The sequence below is a fragment of the Pleurodeles waltl genome, chromosome 10, assembly GCF_031143425.1.
Source record: "Pleurodeles waltl isolate 20211129_DDA chromosome 10, aPleWal1.hap1.20221129, whole genome shotgun sequence".
Taxonomy (NCBI): Eukaryota; Metazoa; Chordata; class Amphibia; order Caudata; family Salamandridae; genus Pleurodeles; species Pleurodeles waltl.
This window is the reverse complement of record NC_090449.1, coordinates 170,215,286-170,240,234: the sequence shown is the minus strand read 5'-3', so window position 1 is coordinate 170,240,234 and position 24,949 is coordinate 170,215,286.

The window sequence follows — 24,949 nt, the reverse complement described above, 5'->3', positions numbered from 1 at the left end:
TTTGTGCCAAGCTACCAGATGGTTACAAACAGGCTTCTTTAGTGAGTTTTGAGGTTCACCCTTACAAGTATAGTGTTTAATATTGGGGATGGGGCACTCACTACCCTTAACAAATAACCTAATTTCTTACACAGGCAAGAGCAAAAAGGCACAGACTTACTAATAAACCAACACACCATCTTTTGACTTTCAAAGCTGAATGCTTCATTTTTAAGTGAACTGAGTCCTGCTGATTTCCTCACCTGTATTTAAACATTCAGAACTGGATTTTGCCTCTTATGATAGACCTTAAGACCTAGTTTTGTAACTAACATGAATGTTGTGTCCTGGATCACAGTCTTCCATGGTATAACTTGACCTCCATATACAAATGTGCCAAATGGTGCCTATTTCCATCAGTGGCATCACAAAGGCCCCTGTAGCTCCCATGGTGCGGGGGCCCCGAGCTGAAGGTGGTCCTATCAGCACAGCACCTAGCCTGAGTGAGTCCAGGGATGGGGCCCCCTCCATGTTCTTTGCAGGGGGGCCCACTCTAGTTTTGTCACGCCACTGATTTTTATCATTGCTTGGTGAAAAAGTGAAAACAGTTTCTGACCTGAACTCAGAGTTTTAGTAATCAATAATAACAGAAGATGACTAATAAAGTTTTCTCCATGTGGGCATCACTTATGGCAGTACAAAAAGCAGCAGTATGTTTGACCTTGTGTCCCACATTTTAAGCATGTCGCCCGGTTGTCCATCTCATTGAAGTAGCCCAAATCTGGAGCTGAATCTTCAAGATTGCCTGCCTTACCAGGGTTGGGATGGTCTGTAGGGCAATCAGGCAGTGCATGATGGGCTAGTCTCACAGATCAGTATGTGGGACATTTTGTTTACAGTATGTGGGCCTGTTTTATGGCCAGGTGGTCCCTTTTTTCCTGCTGATTTCACTGATATTGCCACAAGCACAGCCTGCAGCAAACAAAAAAGCACAGTTTCCCTTATCTTGCACAATTCCCATGAAGCATGTCTTTACAAGCTCAAAGCTGACCTGATTTGCAAATGTGGGCTACTTTTTCAGCTACCTCTTCACCAATGGGCGACCACTTTAATTTTGGTGCCCTGGCCTATTTTTAATTCAATTCGGACCCTGCGCCTGACTCACAAAGTTGTCCACCTAAACTCTCTTGCATACATGCCAGAAGAACACCTAAGCAGCCACGAAGAATTTATGTTTAGAAACTCCTAAACATAGAAGACAACAAACCTGAATCAGTCCTTGATTCTCTTGTGCTCTAAATCTATACGTCCTGAGCTTTCATGTACCAAATCAGTGATTTCTATGATTTCTAATGTTTGTGTGTGTCCTGTGTGTGTGCATTGTATTGTATTGATGCATTAAAATAGCACATCATTCCCAATTGTGGAGCACAGTAGTGCATTCTTGGACAGGTAGCACTCTACATCATGGGAACGTATTGTATTTGTTGTCATCCAATGTGCAAAGCTTTTTGTGTCAATCCTGAGGGACCAGGAGGGGACTCTTGAGAGAAAGAGATAGCGATTGGAGAGAAAAGGAGAGCAGGAGAAAACGAAGGACAAGAAGAGGGAAAATGGAGACAGAATGATAGAAGAGAGTTGGAGCATTACTTATATGAAATTAAAAAGCTCAAGCTTAAGTATTTCTTTTCACTGTGCTTAAATGGAGGATAAGATCCCAGAACATTTACCAGCGCGTTCCCCAAAGCACTTGAAATATAGTGTTAAATCATTGGTAGTAAGTGAGAGATAGCAGATGCTTTGTTGGTGAATTCTCGAATGCATTAGTTGGGTAGTTAATCACAAGCTACTTTAGACCGGCCTCATGATATGTATCTTGTTACCTCCAAGGGAAAAAAGTGCCACCAAATGTTTTTATATGGTAACTGATGTTGTTTCCTTGTCGAGTGTTTTGTAATTAGTAGGCAATGAACTGTACAGTGTTTTTACAAGGTCTATTAAATTTCTGTTATGTGTTACACAATTAATTACTAAGCTCTAATCTCTTATTATTCAGAAGAATTACTGTTTGCGCTGCTCTTGCAGAGGTACTGCTGCCTGACCAATTTATTTCAGCAGAAGACACATTCTGGTCTACTTCAAAGAGGAATGCATGCAAGAACCAGCAATAAACAAAGACCCAGATTTATACTTTTTGCTGCAAAATTGTGCAAATGCAGTTTTGGGGCAACAAGTATGGCGCCGACTTGTGCCATTCTAAAGCACCAGCTGGGTGCCATAATAAAGGAATGGAGCAAGCCGGCGCTAAACTTGGGCTAGCGTCTTGAAAGAAGATGCTAGCCGGGTGGGGGTGGTGGTAGGGAAGGAGGGGGTAATAAATCAAAAAATTACTCTAGCCTGGTTAGAGGCAAAAACAATGCCTCTAACCAGACTAGTTTAATTTCCTGGTGCACAACCACTAAAAACATGACTCCGGTCTTAGCAAAGACAGGAGTCATGCCCACCAACCCAATGGCCAGCACAGGGGACAAGTGTCCCCTTGGCATGGCCACTGCACCCTGTGCCATGCAGGGGGTCCCAAGTTAGGACCCCCAATGGCACTTTATAAAAAAGTTAAAAAGACTTACCTATACTTACCCTGTCCCTCTGGTGTGGGTGGGGGTGTTCCTGGGCTTGGAGAGGGCAACTGTGGACCCATTCCATGACACTTAACCATGAAAATAGGTCCCCTAATGCCTGGTCTGACCCAGGCGTATACAAATGGTGCAAAGCTAGATTTTTACCATTATTTAGCCCCTCCTCCCATCCGTGCGTTATTTTAGCACAGGGGGATAGATATGGGGCCATGGGGATAGCACCATTTTTAGATGGGAACGCCTACCCTGCATCTCATTGACGCAAGGCAGGCACACGCATCCAAAAAAATGGTGCACACTACTATATTTTAATGCTAGAGGAGTCTAACTTCAAAATATATACATGGAGTTAGGTTTGCGCCAAATTTGCAAATTTGGCACAATTGAAGTATAAATATGGGCCAAAGTGTATATACCACCAAATTTAACACCATACAAGAAGCAGTACTTAATCGAAGTGGAGACATTACATAGACATGTATGTTTAATATTCATTGGCCTAGACGCTGGTGCAAAGGCATACACTTTCACAAAGCAAAAAGCCTCGAATATATATTAAAAAAACATAAGGTTCAAACAAACGACAAAGAGATACAATATATAAACTAGTCTGCACAACGGTGTGAGTGTCCGAATGGAAAAAATAGTCTAAAAATTGAAGTCAACAATTTATACCAAAGCTGTTAGAAATAATGTGTATGCAATCCAAAAGAGGGATAAATATGTTTTGATTGCATATTAAAGTGGAAAACAGAAAAAATATCAAAAAATTAGGCAGCAAAAAGTAAAAATTCCCACCGAAAGGTCTCAGTGAGTCATGATCCTCACTCAGGCCAAAATGGAGTGCAGAAGATAGCAATCAGTACGTGAGATCTGCTAAGGAAAGTTGGTGCCCCAATTACAAAGCTCTCCCAACCAATCTTTACTAATTGTTCTTGTGGGCTTAACAAGGGATTATACGGTGTAAACCTACCATGAAATTGAAGCCATGGAGTCTTGCACTTGAAAACTTGACTGTAGTTCAAGAGCGCCATCACCAAATATTGTAAGTGTGAGTCAGTTATGAGAAAAGCTAGATGTTGCAATTCACTCTAGAATTTTGCATGTCAGACACGGTGTAAAGTTTGTACAGAACTGGTTCCAAAGACAAAATGACCCTCTCAAGAATATGTTCCCTACACAGCACGTGCAACTAGTTCACTCTGAATATACATAATCACAATGTTTTTGATCACCAACTTCCGGAACTGCTTGCCTCGAGAGACAGACGTTTGTGATAGCTGTAGCTTGATGGAAGATGACACAAATACGAGTGAGAAGGTCAGAGCAGTTTCTGCCTCATGCCCCTCACTGAAAGCAATGTGTTACTTGTAGAGATAAATATTTTGAGTTGCTGTTGTGTTTATGTGATACGGAAAGCAAAATGAATAACTGTTTTTGTTTTTTACAAAAAATATAACATTCAAACAAAGTGCATAGATATGGCTTTTAAACAGCTAACAAGTGGCCCCGGTCTATTGTAAAACTGTACTTTGTATTACACTTGTAGATTTAATGTAATCTTTACAAGACAGGACTCTCTAAATGTAAGCTACATAAACGGTCATTGATGGCACCCTTTGATCTTCAGTTTCACTGCTGTGGGGATCCTGTGCCAGCTCTCAAGCAGCCAGGATGGATCCTGTATGTATGAGCTTCTGTCCAACCCGACTTTCTGATGAATCTTTCACCCCTGCATGCCGCCAATAAAGTATGTTTGTCATCCTGTCAGCATCAACAATAGAAGATGGAAACAATTCAGCAGCGTTTTTTCTATGTCTGGTCTGGTAGCGCAGCTCTCTGACAGTTTTGTTGTCAGTAATATAGTACAGTAATAATGTAATACAGTGAGCTTCAGAGGAGTAAAACATTCTTGCTTCTTGCATTTTGTTGCCTGGTGTGTCCATCCACCTCTTCTGAAATATTCTTAATTACAAAGCATGAGGGACTATTTTACAGTCTGAAAAGAGAAATATCTATCAAACTTTTTGTGACAGTCAATCTTTTATCTAACACATTAATTCAAAACTGAAAGCAGTGCATAATTTATTTTATTTATTTTTTAACTGCAGCAGGCACTTTTATTATTGTTTCTTCTATTGTCTCTGGTCTACTTAAAGTGTGGTTTGTATCTGCCCCTTTGAATAATTTCTTTTGTGGCAAACCTTTTTTAGCCATTGGCTCGAGAGTTTGTCAATCACATCTTCTCCCCGCCCAGAGAAGTATTTCTCTTTCATCAAATGGTACTGGGTATTAGGTTATGCCTTTCTCCCTTTGATGAGGTGCTTGCATTGCAGATCATGAAGGGCTGTTTTACAACTGCAGACCTATGTGGGTAGCCTAAGGCTTGTTCCCGACACTTCCACTTACCCCTTTTTGTGGCCACTCCATCCCTCCTCTCCCTAGTGTCTAACGAGTCGTTCCACCTACCCACACCTTTATCTCATTACTTTATTTTTCCTCACACCACACTCTTCATTTTTCCCACCCACCATCTTTTCTTGTTCCCGTTACCTCGAATCTCCTTTTCAGCTGTGTATTGCTCCTTGTTCCCCTCGCATGTCTTTCACTACTGATGACTTTCTATTAATGTCATTGCCCCATGCATATTTTTATTTTTTCAGTGGATGGCAAGGGAACCTTTATTATTTGAGGTTCCCTATCCACTCCATCTTTTTTTCACACAAATGAAAGGTATGTTCTATTGAAGGTCCCTTTGCCGACAGTATCATCCTTTTTGCTCCTATGTGAAATGAAGCCAAAGTGGCAAGGAACATTTGATTATAATTATTTATTTATTTTTTAATGGCATAAAAGTCTTAGAAGGACTATGATGTAAACTCCCTCGCCATCCGATCTTCTTTTCACTTAGACACAAAATCAAACTGTAATTAAGGCAAGGGTGCATAAAATGTAGACAAGCTTTTGTTTCCCAATGAGATGTCCATCCCATTCACCTTAATAGTAAGTTTTCATATCACTTTCAAAATATCAGTAACCTTTACTTCAGCCTTAGAGAAAATGAAAATCCATTGCAGATGACTAGGAACACTTTGCTTATCTGGCCTTCAGCCCGAAACTTGGTTGAGAAGCAGATTGTGCTTTTGATAAAAATATATTTTTTAACAACTTGAAAATGCCACACAATGATTTGAAAATGTACATGTTCTTTTATTGCAGACCGTTGAATTACTTAAATCTTGACATGTTTTATTTCTGAGTTTTGTTGTCAAAGATTACTATTGTGTGGTCAAAATACACAACTATTTGTACCATAGCATTTTTTACCAGCTGTTCAAAGACCAATATTCATTTTACTTGAGACCTTTTATTGAGTTTTTATTAGAATTAATGTTTCTCTGCATTTGGTTATGTGATTAATTGACTTGGCCTTGGCCTTGACTTGGGTTGCTCCCAAAACGTTTGCCTTCACCTTCCTGTTTTCTGAATTTGTTTCTACTGGCATTAGGACTTTGTGACTTTTACCACTTCTAACCAGTGGCAAAGTGCTTGTGCTCTCTCCCTAAAACTTGGTAAAACTGGCCAACACCTGATTGTCATATTCATTTTACCCAGGGCCTGTAAATCAAATTCTACTGGTGGAACTGCAGCATTGAGAGTGCCACCCACAGATGTAGCATTTTAACATGTCTCACGCCTGCCATTGCAGCCTGTAGTGATGTTTTAAACTGTCAATTTGACCTGGCAAAATAAACCTTTTGTCTGCCTAAACCTTCCTTTTCAATATATTTAAATCAATCAGTCAGTACTTGTAGAGCTTGGCTTATCACCCGTGAATGTACCCAGGTGATGGGTTACTGGTCTTAGTTGAAACAGCCAGGTTTTGGGTCTCTTCCTAAAGTACATCAGTGAGAGTGATGTTAAGAGGTGGAGAGGGAGGGCGTTCCATGACTTGGCAGGGAGGTGGGAGAAGGAGCATCCCCTCTGCGGCTCAGCAGATGTGCGGTGTCTGAGCAAGGGACGGGGGGCAGAGCGGAGGTTTCTAGAAGGATGGTGGAAGTTCAGGTGGCGGTTCATGTATGCTGCACTTTGGTTTTGTCCGTGTTAAGTTTCAGACAGTTGTCCTTCAACCAGGCTGTGATGTTCTTCACGCAGTTGTGGAAGTTAGCCTTGGTGGTGGCGGGGTCTGCTGAGAGCAAGAGGATAAGCAGGGTGTCATCAATGTACGATATGATGTTGATATTGTGGGTTCTGATGATTTCTGATAGAGGTATCATGTAGGTGGTGAAGAGGGTGGAGCTGAGGGATGAGCATTGAGAGATGCCACAGGTGGTGCTTGTGGTCTCAGAGGTGAAAGGGTGTAGGTGGATTATCTGCATGCATCCTGTGAGGAAGGATGCAGTCCACCAGAGTGCCTCGCCTGTGATTCCGATATGGTGCAGTCTCTTGATGACAGTGTGGTGGGGCACTGTGTCAAAGACTGCCAAGAGGTCAAGGAGGATCAGAGCGGCTGATTTGCCTCTGTTGAGTAGGGTGTCGATGTCATCCGCAGCAGCGATCAGGGTGGTCTCGGTGCTGTAGTTGGTTCGGAATTCAGATTGAGAGACATCTCTCTAAGTGTTCAGTGAACTGCCAGTTGATGGCCTTCTCCAGAACTTTGGTGGGGAACAGGAACAGCAAGATAAGGTAGTAATTCTGGGGTTGTCTGGGGACTACGGTAGGTTTCTTGAGGAGCGGTATGACCTATGCATGTTTCCATGTATTGGGAAAGGTGGCTGTGGAGATGGATGCATTGTGGGATGGTGGTGAGTTGGAAACTGATCTTGTTGCTTCCTAGGTTGAAGAGGTGGTGGGGGTAGGGGGCTGATAGGTACTCCCATGTGGATGGAGTTCATGAGGGGTGTGGTGTCCGGTGTGGTGAAATGTTGGTAGGGGGAGATTTCCTTTGGAGTAAGGAGGCTGAGGAAGTTGCTAGATTGGGGTTTGAAATTCCTGTAGATGGTAGATATCTTGTTGTGGAAGTGATTTGCTTGTGCATCACAGAGTTCCTGTGAGGAAGGAATCATGAGCTCCTTGGTGAAGAGTTCATTGGTGTAGTTGGCGCTAGCCTCAATGCAGTCTGCATGGGTGACCTTTTTTGCATCTTTGAGTTGTTGGTGGTATTTGTTGAGGGCTGTCTTGAAGGAGGCTCGGTCAGTATCATCTTTGATGGAGCACCATCTTCTGTGCATTTATTTGCAGCTGTGTTTTATTGTGCTGAGTTCCAGCATGTACCAGCAGGCTTGTTTGGTGGATCTGCGTGTTTTGGCTGGTTTGATGGCGGCAACTCGGTCAGCTGCTCGGGTGATCCAGGTATTGAAGTTTTCAACCGACCTGTTTTAGTTTGATTGCAGCATTGAGCTGGGTGGTGTTGAGGGGCTCCGTCCATTGGGTCTGTGACACTTTGCCCCAGCTGCAGAAGGAGGTGCTGGGAGGGTTGGGGGTGGTGTGAGGTGAGGTGTTCAATGCAGTGGCCAGTCCAGGTGAGTTCTTTGGTATGGCTGTATTTGATTCTCTTGCTGGGCATAACGATAGGATCCAGTGTGTGTCATACTCTCTGTGTGGAGTTTGTAACCAACTGGGTAAAGCCAATATTGTCTATTAGTTTCAGGAGGTTGGTAGAGTTTGTGTCTGTGGGGTCATCCAGGTGGAAGTTGTGCTCCCCTAGGAAGACGTAGTGCTTGTAGTCGATGGTGAATGGGGGTGATAAAGTCTGTGATGGCATTGCCAAGGCCATTGCATTGTCCTGGGGGTCTGTAGGCGATGGTGCCTCTGATGGTTATTTTGCCATCGGTGTGAAGTTGGAAATTTAGGTGTTCCATGATTTCTGTGGTGTCATCTTTGGTGGTGATGCAGCAGATTGTTTCTTTGTGCATGATGGCGATGCCACCTCCTTGCTTGTTGGTGTGGTCTTGATGTGTCATCTTGTAACCAATTGGCATTGCGGTGGTGATGTCAGGGATAAAGGAGAGTTTGAGCCAGGTCTCTGTGATAAAGGCAACATGGGGGAGAGGGTGTAGATGGTATCTGAGACTTTGGTGGCATGTTTGCAGAACGACCTGTTGTTGATCTGGAGGCTTTGGAGAGGTTCCTGGGGGGGTGTTGGTTGGCAGGGTGGGCATAACTCTGGATTTTGCGTGGATGGGTGATCCTAGGTTGCAGGTGAAGAGCCAGCAGTGGCAAGTGAACAGCTCTGCTGTGGAGTTAAGGATGTGAGGCATCATTTGTTGTGGCATCCAGGGTTCAGGGGTCAGAGGACTTTAGTGGAATACCTCTGGGACCAGAGTTCCTGGCGCTGAGCGCAGTTCAGGCACAGACAGGTGCAGATGGGCTTTCCTTTGACATGCCAGTATGGCACTCTGCACATGGCCACTGTGCGGATGTGCTGCAGCCTCCATTAAGTAGGTCATGGGAGGGGTGCTGGAAAGGTGGGGAGCGGGTAGTGGGAAATAGCAGAAACAACGCTGAAGTGCCAAGGGCTGCAGGAGTCCAAAACAAGAATGCAATGCAGGCAAGAAAGAAATGCAGGGTAAATGCAGCTAAATGCATGATGAAAGCAAATGAGCAGAAGCTCACTGGTGGGGCAGGCTGCCTAGGACTGACCTGTATGGGGAAGTAACAGATTTAGCAGCACTACAGAGGGGGAAGCTGGTGAGGGCCTGCCTATTTAGGACATAAGGTAAGCCTTGAACAGCCCACAGGATAAGGTGCATTGTATTTAAAAAGTAGGAAGTGTTTTTATGTTTTCATGAGCTTGTAGTGAAAAGCTTCTAAATTCATTATTTTTCACTACTGTTAGGCCTTTCTCTCTGATAGGATAACAATGCATTATTTTATGACATTTAATAAGTGCTAACTTTAGATTGGGATCAGGTAGAAATGTTATGTTTCGACACAACTACATTGTAATATGTAATCCTCTTTAATGTATACAAGCAATAGTGAAAGCCAAAAGTGCTGACTTTTATTTTGATAACCCATGAATGCACAAAATAGTGTTACCACATTAAAGCCAGACCCACTGGCTTTGCCAATGCTTTTTAGTATATTATTGGTCAAAATTCAGGTCTCTGACCTATCACTCCTGCCTAATAGTGCTGTAGGGTGAGTGCTCATCTGTTTTGAGTACCTTGGAGATTACTTTATTTTCAGTTGCTCAAATCTTACTTTCATGTGTGTTACTCTATTTTTAAGGGAAAAAAAATAATATGAAAAGATACTATGTTAAAATGGCATTACAAAATATAAAAGTATTTATATTACTGGCTTTCAGCATTATGTTTTTTTCCTAAATATCCACAAGTAATTTCCTTCCACAAGAATTTGTTAGACACTGTGAGACAGTATGGTATACTTCACAGCTATCAGCTTTCGAAAGATATGAAAGAGCATTAGCAACTTCGGTACAGAATACTAATTTACTTCTAAAAGACTAACAATGCATAAATCTGCAAAGTTAGGAGGAAATGTGGCACAATGTCTAAATTGTAGACTCTACACAGAAAGACTTGGCTGACATCCCAGTTTGCCTGACATGAACAAACAAAATCGCTTAACTTCTATGCAACACTACAGTATAAGTGCCACCATTGGGATAAGAAGCTATTGGCTTCTCAGATGTACAGAACAACAAATGCTTCCCTTGTTTATTTTTCAGTAGATTTCCCCAATATAACAGAATGAATATGATTTATTTTACAAGGATCATTGTACAGCAGACTATCTCTTGTAGGCTAACTCATTGTAATACGACTGTTCAAAGTTTTGATACAGCTTAATTGTAAGTGTTTTAAATATATAAAAAGAAATTAAAATGCTAATAAATAATCCTATTTCTTTTTTAAACATACTCAATCATGTGACGTTGGCAGATTACATAAAGCTCTCAATACAGGGAACATTAGCCTACTGGTATATCTTGCTATGGAGCTCATATACGTTTACACCTGAGTGCCATGCCCAGATGCACAGTACACTTTTTTCCTTGTGATAATTCCCATTCACTCTTATGTCATAACACTCCCTTCTTCCAGCCTTCTCTCCCTTCCTGCAGCTTTTCCTCCCCAGGCATCCCTAACATTCCCTGGTCATTTTGCAACTTTCTCAAATGGTTCAAGAAGAGGTTCTTGCAGTTACAACAAGAAGCAAACTTTGTGAAGGCACAAGACAAAACTGTTCTATGTAATGAGCCCCACCTGGATAACAATCAACAATGGGCAATGCATAAAGTTTGTTTGATGATGACAGCTGCGGTACTGAGATGTATTGTGACATTATTCACTGGATTGTCCCTTGAGGGGCCAGAGGAAGAGAACTTCTCAACAATTATTTAAGGGGTGCAATTGTAAAAGGCCTGAGGGGAAAGATTTTGAATGCAACCAGTCATGGGATGAGATGATAAGTATACATCTTTATAGTGTTGCACACTTGCAAGTCGTAAAAGAAGGCAGGTTTCAACATTGCACAGGCATAGGGGTGGGGCTTCATTGTAAATATTTTCCAGAATAAAAAACATGATGAAGAAATAAAGAAAACAATGGAACCTCATCAAAAATTAATAAAATTAACTTCTAACGTAACGTAAAATATTCAATGGAAACAAAATATCATGGCTTAAAATCACTTTAAACATGCCCACCAGTTAAATCAAGCATGAAAAAAGGGAATGTTGAACTCTGCCGCCCTATCCAGGGTAAAACTGACAGGAAGATCATTCACAGGCCATCCAATCTGAAATCTGCTCTACAATTCATGACCCCAACATTCTGAGCTACTTCTTTCTATGTCTTGCACTTCACCTTTGCTGGCTTTATAGCCCTCTCTTTCTGGTGGTAATAAAGCCTGATCTAACTTGCATGTCTCTCTTCTTTTTCCACAAACCATAACAAGTTCCATTACACTCATACAGCCCAACTATACTGGATTTGAGTATCAACATTGTCGAGCAGTAAAATGGTGGTTAAAAATTATTTTGCAGGGACTTGACCCTTGATTTTTTGCTTCCCGACAGAGGAAACAAATAGTTGGATAATCTCTGCCAATGCACTTCTCAAATGTTGCCTTTTTACTGGAAAATTAAACATTGTGTTTTTTTAATTTAAAAAAACTAATTTTAGTTTTTTTTCAGAGTTGTTGCAAACCTTTTTGTAAGATAATGTTAATATGGAATTCATAATATTCCCACTACATTATTTTGGTAAGTATATTTTTGTTGTATACCCAGATGGGGTTTTCATATAAACTGACAGGTGCACTTAGCCACTGTTTGTATGATATCAGGTTCTCTAGAGCATGAGGTTCCGCCCGCTAGCCTAGCGAGAAACTCTCAATGGGGCTGGTGAGGAGGTAGCCTGTGTGGCGGCAACCTCCCCGTCAGAAGGTAAAAACCGTTCGCTGAACTTATAATGACCTCTACAGTGTCTTTTTTTGTAAATCTCGGAACTGCTGAAATCCCTCTGCTATGGCTTTCAACAAGTATGCAGCAGTTAGCCTGTCACTGGCTGCTGGCTCTGTTTTTTAGTAGTGTGCCTAAAGTTGCATAATCATATTTCTTGAAAAGTGTTCAATCAAAAACAATAAATGATTGTTCTCTCCTAAGACATGGGGAAAGAGAACAGAAAGTAAAATCCAAAGGCCATGCTTGGGCACACATATAATAAAATAATTGAAGACATTCTCTGATGATAATCCTTTAACTTATCATTTCTTCTGTTATGTCATCAACATGTTTTAAAGTGGCACCACAGGATTTCATGGTGTTATTACTGGTATTAACTTTTCATGAATCCCTTTTGGTGAGCACTGCAGTGGAACACTAAGCCTTGATACGATAAAGATGGAGAGCCTTGGCTCTGGAGTAGACAGTGAGTCAACACAAGTAAGAAACTGACACTGACATATTACAATTGTTGTCATTAGATCTAGTTATGATTGGCCCAGTTCCACTCACCTTAGTTTATACACAGCATGTAACACTTGTTACAGCTTAATTAGCTATTAATGAACCCACTGAACAGAGGTGGGCCCACACTGCTTCTTGTGCAAGCAGTCAATAGTAGGGGGCATTTGTAGAAGCCCAGAGTTTTACCCCATTGTTTGATAGAATATTGAAGATAAAAAAATTGTGTGGACGGATTATTGTGTCAGAAATATTGAGGACCTAAATATGGAGAAGGGAAATGCAAATAGCTAAGTGTAATTTTACTATTCTTAATTCTACATCTACCTATGTTGAACATATATATATGTTTAAGTTATATATATGTGGAGTTAAGTATAGTAAACTTAACCCATAGAAACTTATTTTCACAATAGTTATGTCCTCGATATTCCTGACAAAATATTTAGTTAATTTTTTTTTTACTCAATATTTTGTCCAAACACCATTTTATTAATCGCAGACCAACTGTCCTTGGCAGGTGTAATCGAGGAAGATGTTCACCTACAGGGTGTGCATATACTCTGTGTCTACACATTTACTGGTGGCAGACAAGTTAGGGGGAGTCATTTAATCAGGACTTTCCAATAGGCCCTCCACTCATCAACATTGCCTACAGGGCTGATCACACATGGCCACCTGTGACCAATGGTCTCTGGGTTGGTTTCTGACCTTTGACCAAGCCAATCACTTAAGAACCTCACATGCCAAAAGCTCACATGGAATGGTGTTTAGAGTGACCCGTGAGCTCTGTGAATTTCCCCATAATCATTGTACTCTAATGATTAGCATTTCCATCAACAAGACTTTGTAGTCAACCCAGCAATGAGCTTGTCCTCTGATGATCAGTAGTGTGATAAGTGATGGGTGGCAAATGCAAAAACAACAAGAAGATGGATGGAATGCTTGAATCAATCTCAGCCACTGTCAATCACTCGGGCCACATCCCAATCCATCATTTGTTTGCCCACCATGCTACCCTAGTTTGGACTCAGCCATATGCAAACCAGTTGTGACCCTGTTCCCCAAACTGCCAGGTCAAGACCTCCCTGGACCGGAAACACAATCCTGGAACTGATTTTGGGGTATCACCCCTCTTCAGCCAGGCTAACTTGAATCCAGTGGCACAGAATCACTGATGATATTGATAATGTTGTTTGTGAAGTCATCTGTGAAGGTATTGGTGATCTCCATTTATGAGTCTATTATACGAAATTCACAGAAAAGACACTATTTATGGCTAAGTTTGTGTAGGTAAGAAACTCACTACAAAAGGAGAGATATTAACAACCTAGCATTAGACAGAAAGAAAGACCAAGAGGTAGGGATAAGTGGCGAGGCAAAAAGTTGCAAAGAGAGCGTTGGGCGGATAGGTTGATGAGGAGAGAAAGCAATGCTATATATTGGGGAAGCCAGAAAATGACCAGTATATTAAAACAGTGAAGTGCAGGTAGAGCTATAGAGAATGCAAGAATGCCAGAGAGAATAGGAAGGAGTCGGCGAGAACGTAAGAGAGAGTGTAAAAGAGAGACACATAAAAGAGCAAGCACAGCGACACAAAATGCGAAAGTGATGTAGGGGGACAAGCGAGACAGCCAAGAACACTGAAGAAGACAGGCAGATATTATGATGACGATTCTAATTGATTTTTAGGAGAATTATTTTTTTCAGGTCCGTAATTCCTGGCAAACTTGTACGTACTGATGGGTCTGTAAAAAAAAAAAAAAATGTATCCTTTGATGGGACCTAGAAAGGCGTTAGACTCTAGCCACAGACGCTGAATTACCCTGCGTGCAAAACACAAGTTACTGTAACAGCATATAAAGTAATTTCGGCAAATGCAGAGTGCAATGAAAATAGATGCTTTTATGGCTTTATGGGATCATTATTTATATTGTAAAGTGTCTAGTCCATTAATATTTTTGTCAGAGACCCACAGAAAATACTGATAATTCAAAACAAAGTGATGTAAGAGTAAGCGCAAAGAAAGGTGAAATTGGACCGCCTGGGAAATGCTGAGCGCATAAACTCAAACTGTAGCAACCAATCAGATGACAGGTCATTTTGCAGCGAAATGTGATGGAAGCAATGAGTGTTTTTGTCAAAGTATTTTGGCCACAAGAGTTCCCAGTGCCACCTTGGCAGCTAAAACCATTACATCTCTGGTGCTCATCACTTCATTCCTGGTGCCATTATTTCCACTTATATATATCTAATCTGTCCTCTTCCATCTGCAGTTGCTCTAAGCCTTTGTTAGTCTCCACCTCTCAAATTTCCTCTTTATGCTCTCCCTCCCTTACAAGATCGATTTACTCCTTATTTTCTCAAGTCTAAATCAGATATTCCCATTCTGTCAATGCAACGGCGTTTCTCCTCACCTTCCCCTGTCCAACGCTCTCAATTACCCAATTTTATTTCAATGTGTCATATCCAAAAACGTCTTAATCTATGATCCTCATCCTGTGATCCATTCCAAAAATTGGATTCCAGTCTCATTTGACAAAAATACCCATAGACATCCAAAGTAATTCAACCTACATGTAGTGTCGCTAAATGGTGATAATGTAGCAAATGACAGATGTGCGATGACTGAACTGTTATTAGGTCCTCATTTTGAGTGGGCCATAGAAATTCCCGTTATTTCTCAGCCTGTAATTATCATTGCAAAAGATGTCTGGTAATTCAAGGGAGAGGAAATAATGGGGATCGATGCTATGGAGAATAGCAAGTGGGAGACTGTGTTTCTTTCAAAATTTCCACATGTGTTACCTTGGAATTTCACACCGGAATTTCGGTTGCTGTGTGAAAACCCAACAGGCATAATCCTGATAGGCCTGGTAACTGCTGACTCCAGACCCATTGGAATTTACGGGACGTTCGTCATTGAGACCTAGGTGTTAATGTTCTAGAAGGAGTCAATAAAATGATCTCTTGGTTGAATATCTGTCTTCAATGCTGCTGATGGGGATTTTTAATTCTCATACTTGAGCTGAGAGTAACTGGAAAAACCCAGCCAACACTGAAGCTGCCAGCCTCTTGTCTGCAATAATTATTTGTACCCTTCAATTTGCTGCACTCTACCATATGTATCTCATTAAGTGATGACCACATCTCATTAAATATTACTATGACACCTCTTCTCTAAAATGTTACTTTCTCCTGGCCCAGTGGTTTAAAAGTGACTATAATAGCGACTGACAAACACATGGGGCCTGATTCACCACAAACTGCATTTTGTAGAACATAAAGTGCTACTTCCATTACAAACTACGAAATGCAATTCACAAACCTATGAGTGGACATTTCGACTCCATATCTCCTACCATTCTAGGAGGAGATCCTAAGACATAAAAGCTTACTACTTAGCAGTAAATGTGGGAGGGAGCAGTGAAAAGGGCTGAAAAGTGAGGAATACCTATCACTAAATGGAAAGGGTTAAGAAGGAATAAGGAGGTGTTTAAGAAGGGCTAAGTACGGATACGGGAGGGTAAGACACCCACCCTCAAAGGAATATGCCAATTGCTATTCATAAACTGCAATTCTAAAGATACTACTGCCACACAGATGCAAAACAGTACCAAATATACTTCATCTTAAAGATGGAGTACATCCAACACCATACATGGTCAACCACTGGCTCTGCAAACCCTCTAGAGAAAATATTGGAGACAGGGACTTAAAATAGAAGGCTGTAGGAAGATTGCTAAAATAAGTTAAGTTATTTCGAATTTTTAAAAATATATATTAACTTTATTTAGTGTTAAAGTTGTATATAAATAAAAAAATATATAGTTTTATGATAAAATGTAAACACATTTTTTCCAAAATACTCTGTACTTTTAAAAATCAAAATAATTAAATAATTTAAATTCATTCTATATATACATTTTTGCATTTTTAATTCAAAGACAATAAATATGAATATCAAAAATTTTGGGATTTTCTAACATTTTAAATAAATTGTTTAACAAAATAATGTAATCAAATATATTTAATTCAAAATTAAGTTAATGCTTTTGCATAAAGCCACATTTGGAATTGGCACTTGTGAAATTATTCAATCATACTGACATTTTCATAGAAGTCAATCCTCTATCAGAGGTTGTAGTGGATGTTGCTTCTCATCACCACCTTGGAAATATTCTTAGTACTGTCCTTGACAAAAAAACACCTCAGAATATTTTCAGACTGAGAGTGTCCTGTTGTAATTGGGAAAACACAAACTGTAGTTGTATGTGGGAATTCACTTATTTTTTCATGGTACGTTCCCACCATGAACTGGTCAGAATTAAACATTTCCCATGGGTAGGAAAGATTAGGAAAAATGTGTGACATTTTTGGGAATGTATGAACATTTAAACATACTTTCAAAGTGCAATTTCTCTAGCAAGATATTTCCCCAAGCAGAAAAGTACACCATAGGAAGAAATATCACCATGCTGTCATGAATTGAAATTGATGTTTTTTTGTAAGACGTACGTGTGCAAATGTATGATTATCACATTTTCACTTGTGCTTGTAAACAATTCTGAATGACAACAAATCAGAAATTTACTTCACATAAAATAGAGGAAACCTACAAGAGTATTTTACAATAACATTGTAGTATCTAATTGAGCATAGGGGTGTTCCTGCAGTTAGAGTGAAGAAGATAAACACCAAAAACTTTCCTCATCCCCAAATCTTTAACAGAAAGACCTGACACTAGTAGCAAGTGAGTGTAAGACTATGGGTTATTAGTTGGGAAGGATGTGGGTCCTTCACTAGTAACAAGCCCACAGCATTCTACCTACTGAGAAAAAATAGACTTTCTCAGGGAGGTGAGGCAGAGCACTCTGAGGCCTACTGAGGAGAAGGAAAGTGGACTAGTATCTCAGTCCACAGGCAAGCAGCAAACAATAACAAATAAATCACTGTCCAGTCAAGGATTTTCCTTAATAAACGTAAAGTAACACACTACTCAATATGACACATACATTTACAAATATATAAATGAAAACAGGTGATAATTCCCGTGGTTACAAAATCTTAAATTTTTTAACCTCTAACAAGCCCTGAACCCTATTAAAACAACACCCAACATATATTAGACACAATGTAATGGGGTGTAGTTATCAAAAGGCTGGCTTACTGACTTTGTAAATGTGTCACTACATTAATTGAAGCAGACATATGTCACAATAGACCGACTGACCAAGTCAACACCTTTAAAACCACTAGGGATGATACCATCTTCAATTACACTAACTAAAGCCTGTAACAGTTCACAGTTAACCATGTAATTATCAGTAAAGGATTTAAAAACATGTCAATTATTTTCATTAAAATATTAGGAGTCACTGTTACCTTTGTGATTATCAATAAAGAGATCCAATGACATTCATTGATATTGTAAATAAGCATTTCAAATATCAATGAACTGTGTGTATGTCAAAGAGCTCCAATGAAGTTTGTCCTTCTCAAGAGTGATACAATGCTCATAGTGACCCAGCTCCCAGCACCAGAAATGCTGCTTTTTAACTACTCCAGGCAACCAATGTGGTCGAGTGAGGTGAAGGGATTGGAATTTGAAGGGCAAAGGACATGTGAAACAAAGAGCAGTTAATTATTTACTGTTCTATTTACTCTCACATATTACTGTAATTGTGTTACGTCCCATAATAAATGTCCCTCGGCTTTCCTACCTGAAGGTTTGGGACATGGGATTAAATCCTGTCCCCTCCTACTCAGTTTTTGCTGGATAGATGTTTGCACAGAGCTTTATTTAAGGTCTTAGGTTTATTCTGTTTAACTTTTGGTGTTCCACAGTTCTGAGCTGAAGTGATTTGAATAGTTCTTTCAGGTTTTGAAAGGTTAATCTGTTAGAACTGAGTTAGTCTTAAAATCACAAAGGCACAATGAGTTTCGGTTTCCTAAGTTTCCGTAAAGAAAACAGTTAGGGTTCTCTCCTTTGTTCTAGTAAGATATTTAATATTGCTTGTCCTTTGTTCAACTTCACAAAGCACTTTACCTCTTAAACTGTAAACGGATCCTTCTAGATAATGAAGTAGAGCTTCCAAACTGCTTTCAGGCAAACCCATGAGTAGAGCATGCCTACCTTAGAGTGATGACTCGTCCTGCAACATTTGCGCTCTGCCTCACAGAGCTGTTTGAATTCCCTGATTTTACTCCACAACCTTTCCACAAAGATGCTATCTCACTGGAGACACCTTAGATCAAGCACCTGTATCATTGTGGTCTATACTTACATCGGGCTGCACTCAAAATGGCCACCATCATGGAATTCTGGGCAATATAGGCCCTCATTCCGACCCTGGCGGTCAAAGACCGCCAGGGCCGGGGACGACGGAAGCACCGCCAACAGGCTGGCGGTGCTTCCTGGGCCATTCTGACCGCGGCGGTAAAGCCGCGGTCAGAAAACGGGGTCCGGCGGTTTCCCGCCGGATTTCTCCCGGTTGCCCAAATCCGCCATGGCGGTGCTGCAAGCAGCGCCGCCATGGGGATTCTGACCCCCTTCCCGCCAGCCTGTTTCTGGCGTTTTTTACTGCCAGGAACAGGATGGCGGGAACGGGTGTCTAGGGGCCCCCTAACAGGGCCCCAGCCTGCTTTTCACTGTCTGCCTAGCAGACAGTGAAAAGCGCGACGGGTGCAACTGCACCCGTCGCACACCTGCAACACCGCCGGCTCCATTCGGAGCCGGCTTCTGTGTTGCAGGCCTCTTTCCCGCTGGGCCGGCTGGCGCTACCTTGGGTAGTGCCCGCCGGCCCAGCGGGAAAGTTGGAATAGCACCAGCGGTCTTTTGACCGCGGTGCGGACAAATGGCGGTTCCCGCCAGGCGGGCGGCAACCGCCGCCCGCCGGGGTCAGAATGACCCCCATAGTCTTGAGTAGAGGCAAGTCTCCAAACATGATCTCTAAGGTTGCTGTAGATTGTCTCTTAGCTCATGACACTCTCCCAAATTCTCTTTGAATGACTACCATGGTACCAAAGTGTTGGATTATCTAATCAGGTAGGCAGCCAGCATACACAGCTGAAGATGGATGATTACAGTCACAAAGACAACTTGCATAGTTCAAGCAATGGAACAGCATGGCTCGTGTTACGAAGATTGAGACCTGACAATGCAAGAGTCTTTCTTCTACTTTAAACATAGCCTCACACGTTTATGACCCATCACAGGAGTCCCTGTACTAGAGAGCCTCATAGGAAAAGCCCCAGCTCCTGGGGTGCATAAACAATGTGGAAACTTCTCTCAGATTCACCACTTCAACCCTCTGGGAAACTGTGAAATGGAATAACCTTTGTGTTGGTTCCTGTCGGGGCTGCCACAGCCCTGGCAGCCCCAGAACACAATATGCTTGATGTTTGTGGTGCCCCTGCCATCCTTGAACACTATCAAAAGCCATTTGTGAATTTTCAAAGTCCTCTGCTAGTGCTTTTGGGACTCCCTCACCCCATCTGATCCACCAGTGGATTTTCTTTTGTTTTCTTAATTTAATGTAGCTTTAAACAATGGTCTTTTGCTTTTATTCTTTTAAGCCAGCTTACCACTGTCCTGTGTGTGACTTAAAGAGTGCAGTCACTTTTGGGCTGGTGGGAGCCCTTTGCACATGGCCTGGCAGGCTCCCACCAACTGACAAAGCCTGCGTGTTGTTGTGAAGCTGGCATCTTCCTTGTCTTCCCCTGTCCAGGAGGGTGTGGGAGCACCCCATTCCCCTTCTCCCACTCACAGTCAGGATGTGCTAGGGGCCTTCCACTTCCCCCAGGCATTTAGAGTGGAGGAAGACACCCATCATTGCCCTCAGGAGTTTAGCCCACCCTAAAAGGCTTGGACGAATTGGATTGTGATAGTGCTCGTTTTAACATAGTCTCCTTGCTAGCAGCCTGACTCTACAGACATATGGGGGCTTACTGGAACAGCATTATTAAAGGAATAGGGACATACATGTGCTGTTCCATCCATTATTCTCTGGAGTTCATAAGGCTCAGCAGCAGAGAGTCATGCACTTCCGGTCTCAGGCTTTTTTCCTTGTTTTCTATTGCCCTCCCCTTGCGCCTTTTTGACAGTGCTTATGTCATTTTGCCCTCCATGACTTTCTGGCCTGTAACATTTCTAAATTCTACTGGGCTTGCTTTTCTTGCACTTTCACTCTGTATTCTAGACTTGTCCTCTGTTCAACACCTAGTAATCTCCTTATTGTGGGGTCACCTCCACCTGCATCTCACAGGTGTCCTAGCTCAAGATGTGCATCGAAGCCCATCATCTAACAATGTGGGTTTGCAACACCTGCTGGGCATGGCAGGCCCAGCATCCAAACACTCCACTAAATCCCCCCAGTGAGCAGCAAACTACTTCTATGTCTGACCTACAGTTAGCTATGAGAAGTGCCTGTTGGACTCATGGCCATGCTTGCCAGGTTAGTGGCAAACCCTCCACAGGCTGCCAGCCCCTGCTGTTCTCAACTTTCGGATGCACTACTTGGCTATGGGTCTTAACCCTTCGATCGGACACAGCTCTCAAACTACCATGACCCCCCAACTCCCTCTGTGCATGTTGCTCTGCAACCAATAGGCCATGGGTTGCCAATGTGGAAAGCCGATGACCTCTAGGCACCTCCTTTATATGTGCAAAGTGGGCTTTTCTCCCTAATTTGTAAAAGGGAAATTTGTTTTCTCTTTTTTTTATTTTGGGGTGAAAAGTCTTGATTTTAATGTAAATCATGATAATCAGTAAAAAAGGGATATCATTTCTTTTAGCAGATTGTCCATTGAGTTAAAAGTTACAGGGAAACCAATATGCCTTTTTATGTAAATTCCAGCGAAAAAATAGCATAGAACATATTTTTAATACTTTTATATGCCTTTGTGCTGGTAATTTTATTTCCTGCCTTCATTGGTTCCTATGTGAATTTCTTGAAGTATCTGTGGATGGACATGTTCGATATGTGACTCCAAGGTTTGACTGGAGTACATTTGCATTTGTCAGTGTTATCACTGGAGCAGCTGTTGATGTTACTCTGGAGAGTCCTGATACCGGTCCCAGGATGCTTTTTTCCAGTCCAGGGAGGACCTGACCTGGCAGTTTGGGCTGGACTGTTCCCATGGGGATTAGGGTCAAGACTGATTTGCATATGGATGGATCCAAACTGGGGTGGCATGGTGAGCAAAAGAATTGATGGATTAAACCCAGATCTGTGACTGGGGGTGAATGTTTGATTGGTTCTGCATTCCGTCCATCATTTGTGTTTGGTAACTTTGGAGAGTAGCAGCTGCCTAACTCTTTTGTAGGTGTGTTTTTGTGTTGACGTATTCCTACCTATGCCTTCATTTTCCTTTTACTCCTCCCATTTTTCAGTAAATATTTTCCATTTCCAGGTGCTCTGTTTGCCCCTTCCACATTTACACAAAACACTTTGTACCCATGAGTGGGAATTTCTTCTCACTGATGGTTAAGGATTCCAAGCACTAGAGTAAGAAAATACACAGGTGGAGATATCCACCTGCACATTAGTGAATAGCATGTGTATGTAAATTAAGACCACACAAGTACTACCTTACATACTCACAATTGCTTTGGTGTATTGGGACCAATTGACAAACAGAAAACAAGGTCAGCCATACTTTGTTCAACATAAAAAATAAACCTCTTGAAAAAATGCTCTTTAAACATTGAGTCACCATCTTGCCATAGGACTGCACCCTGCTACATCACACAGGACACCCCAATGGGTTTCTGTAATTTGAGCGAGTATATTTGCTGGTGCACCTCTTACTCATTTAAAAGTCAAATCTTTCTTCAACATCTTTGGGTAGAAAGAACTTAATCGTTCAGGAAAAACAAGGTCTGGAGAGTTTCCCTTCCTAAGCCCATATCTTTTACAGCCTTCCTGCTGAAATCTTTCATTAATAGTTTAATTACTGGAAGCCAGTCTGGGAACTAATGAGGGCTTCTAAGCTGAGTGGCTCATTATTTCAGGACACTTGGCTCTCAGTACAGAACAGCAAGCCGCCTGCTGAAGTCAGTAATGCATACTCCTCTGTAGCTGCTAATGTGGGGAGGCTTCTAAAGAGCTTTGATCATTTCCTGCAAACGCTAAAGCTCTTGGAATACATTTCAAGCTGAAAACGATGTATCCGTGATAATATGTTTGTATTCCAACATGCCTTTGCTTGAAAAAGCTAATGGGTCGGAGAGGGCTGTAAATTCCCTAATTACATATAGACTAGGCATAGCGGTCAACAGCTTTAATTCCAAGTTCTCTGTGATGTGGCAAATGGATATCATCTAAACTTTATTTTCTCGCCATCCATCCATACATTTGGGCCCAAATTGTTACTTTTCCATGCAAAAACTGCGCTAACGCAGTTTTACGTCAAAAAGTATAGAGCCGGCTTGTGCCATTCCTGAGCACCAGCCAGGCGCCATATTTCAGGAATGGTGTAAGCCAGCTCTAAGGGTGGGCTAACGTCAAGGAAAATTACATTTGCCGGGTGGGGGTGGCGGTATGGGGGAAGGAGGTTTTGCACTGAAAAATGACGTTAGGCTGGCTAGAGTAAAAAAAAAAAAAAACTTTAACCAGCCTAGTGTCATTTCCTAATGCAAAACCTACCATACCACATGACAACTGTCTTTTAAAAGACAGGAGTCATGCCCACCACCCCAATGGCCAGCACGGGGACAAGGATCCCCTGGACATGGCCATTGCACCCAGTGCCATGTAGGGTGGCTTATTTCAGGGCATCCATGGCACTTAAAAAAAATAAACATAATACTTACCTCTACTTAACTCTACTTACCTGGGATGAGGTCCCCCATCCTCCGCTGTTCCTCCGGTGTGGGTGGGGAAGTCCCTGGGGAGGGCAACTGTGGACTTTTTCCATGATGTTCCACCAAGGAAATGGGCGCACAGGTTCCCTAATGCCCGCCCTGACCCAGGCATTAAAAAATGGCGCTAAGCAAGCTTAGCGCCATTATTTAGGCCTGCCTCCCTACCGTGCACCATTTTTGAACGGGAGGATGAATAAGGTGCTAGGGCCTCAGAGTCATTTTGCCCGCGAACGCCTATCTTGCATCTCATTGATGCAAGGTAGTTTCCAGCTAGCATAAAATTACTATAACTCCAATATTTTGATGTTAGACTAGTCTAGTGTCAAAATATAAATATGGAGTTAAGTTTGTGCTGCATTAGCGTAAAAAAATGATGCGAATTCAGCACAAACAGGGTATAAATCTGGGCCTTGGTCTTTAATAAAGTCTATACCAGGACTGGCTTTAGCGCCGGTGGCCCCTAGTGTGACAGTCTCTTTTGTCCTCTCCCCTCGAACCATGACCTCCTTCTAAATGAATTCCCTCACTACTACTCTCCAACAGTGCACCTCATCTCTCCATAGTCTCTCTCACATACATTTACATTTTTTTACAGTGTTGCTCATAGTTCACCCACACTCAGTTCTGTGATCTGCGTGGTACATATTCTTTGCTGCAGGCACATTAACCTTCTGCTCTGCTTTAGGACAAGCCAAAACTCTCACTGGACAAGATTACGATTACGTTTAATCACCAGTTATTTTGACATTTTTATTGTTGCCTGAAAACTGCTGGACAAAGAAGAGGCTCACCTGCTTTCAAACCAAAAGTTATTTTTAAACACAGCGACCCCCACCAAAATCAGCGCCAGGTGCGGCTGCATCGGTCGCACCGCCCCAAAGCTGGCCTTGGTCTACACTTATATTGTTTAGGCTATAAAAATACCATTGACGGTATTATTTTGTAGTATTTGATTTCTAAATCATAACACTATACACTACAGTATGCAAATGTTGACGTACCAACATAAATATGGACCAAATTAAACAACTAAAACTTAAACCTGTGCTCCTAGTGATAACTAGGCTTCTAATGTTGAAGTCGACATGCTTAAGCCTCTGTAATAGCACGCTTTGTGCAGGCAAGCGGTTAAACAAATAGCATCAGCTTTTATATTTAGGCAGCTTTTATTAATTCATTCCAGTTTCATACAATGATGAGTACCAATGCAGGACTAACCCAATGACAGAATGAAAATGGACGTTCCGTGGTGACTGACTGCAATCGAGAGTGAGCAATTCTACTAACACCACAGCAGTGTCTTCCTATTAGATCTTAATGTTTACTCTGAAAATGTTCATGTGTGAATGGTCCGAGAGCGAAGCATTCATTGGCTCTAATATCCAATAAACTATTCTTCAGACTACATAACATCTCAAAGAATTACTGCTCTGATTGATAGTAGATACAGGAGAGGGCATTTGGTTTCAGCTAAACCCTTATATTGTGCAGTCTTTAAAGCCCTTTGTTGTTGAAGGTGCTGAGAGATGC